We start from the raw sequence: 1,881 nt of genomic DNA, 5'->3' as shown, positions 1-1,881 counted from the left end.
TTTTTGTAATTATTTATTGTGTTAATCCTTTTATAATGAACTTAACAGATCGCATAGCTTTATTTTCTACGTACATTTTATAACAGATTGTTACAATTTTTCATAACTTCGGGGTGATTGTTGACATTTGTTTATAGCTAATAGCTAGTCAATCAATTTGTGTTAAGCCTTTTTTATCATCCTCTCTTAACTAGAATAAGACATGTACATAAAGCCTCTTTTCTTTTGTTGTGTTTACTTCCCATTACTGTTTTTAAGAAGGAATTTGTAACAATTTTATAATTTGTAAAAAAAAATTAAAATTGTAAAAAATTGTCATTTTGTTATCATTGTTGTATTATTACATATTTAATAAGTAAGATTAATGAATCAAAATGGTGTACTGCATAGTTTTCAATAAATAAAAAATTGTTCTTACATTTTTGTTTTAATTCTATGATTTCTCATAAAACATAATTTGTGGTAGCAGTAGGAAATTCACTTGGCTTTCTCAAACTGTTAATGACCTATTTGTTTACTATGTTCATAATTTGCATAACTGATTGTAGCACAATAATGGTTTAATCTTGACCTCAAAATGGTGTCGCTGCCGCAATCAGCATCGGTGTGGAAGAAATGTCAAAAAATATAGCCAACATCCGACTACCGATGCTCAACAAAATATTTTTTGGTTATTACAGCACTAACCCACAACACAGCAAAAGGGTACGTATGTTCCTGTTGATAGGTATATTGAAATAATAGGTATATTTTAACCCAGGATCTTTTACCTTACAGTGTTTTAGAACAAGTTCAAATTCATTGGGACATAGATTATTATTATCGTGTCTCCTGTTTATCTGAAGAGATAACACAGTCTCCTGATTCTCTATAGACTTGTCTAGATTACTTTTAGAGTCTCTCGAATGTCAGTAGTAACATGGGATTGTCTCCTGATCTATAGACATTGTAGATTATTATTATTATTACTATTAATTGATCTCCCAATTATCTGTAGAGACATGACTCTGTCTCCTGATTGTCTGGACTTTGTCTAGATTATTATTATTGTGCCTCCTAAATGGCTATACACATTGTCTAGTTTATTATTATTGTCTCGCAATTGTCAGTAGAGACATGACATTATTCCTGATTGTGTTTGGACACTGTCAAGATTATTTTTATTGGGTCTCCTAATTGCCAGGAGAAATATGAAATTTCCCCCTTTCTAGATTACTACATTGTCTAGTTTATTATCATTGCGTCTCCCGATTGTCTTTGGACATTGTCTAGTTATTTTTATTGAGTCTCCCAATTGCCTTTGGACATTGTCTACTTATTTTTATTGAGTCTCCTTATTGTCAGTAGAGACATGACATTGTCTCCTGATTGTCTAGATTATCATTGCGCCTCCGAATTGTCTTTGGACATTGTCTATTTATTTTTATTGAGTCTCCTGATTGTCAGTATAGAAATGACATTGTCTCCTGATTGTCTAGATTATTATCATTGTGTCTCCCGATTGTCTATAGACATTGTATATTATTATTGTGTCTTCCCCATTTGTCAGTAGAGACATGACATTGTCTCCTGATTGTCTATATTATTATCCTCGTGTCTCCTGGTTGTCTTTGGACATTGTCTAAATTATTTTCATTGAGTCTCCTGGTTGAATATAGACATTGTGTAGATTATTAATATTATTGTGTCTACAGATTGTCTATAGACATTGTGTATTATTATTGTGTCTTCCCCATTTGTCAGTAGAGACATGACCTCGTCTCCTGATTGTCTAGATTAAAAAAAGCGCTTGGATTTATATTTTTTAAAAAGTTTTCCTTTAGGAAAAAAATAAACTGGGGAATTTGAAAAATGGCTCTCCCGCGCAAAGGGGCGAGACCA

Source organism: Cimex lectularius, unplaced genomic scaffold (genome assembly GCF_000648675.2).
Source record: "Cimex lectularius strain Harlan isolate CLEC.00 unplaced genomic scaffold, Clec_2.1 scaffold22, whole genome shotgun sequence".
Taxonomy (NCBI): domain Eukaryota; kingdom Metazoa; phylum Arthropoda; class Insecta; order Hemiptera; family Cimicidae; genus Cimex; species Cimex lectularius.
The sequence above is the reverse complement of the archived record's forward strand: the minus strand, read 5'-3'. Positions refer to the sequence as shown.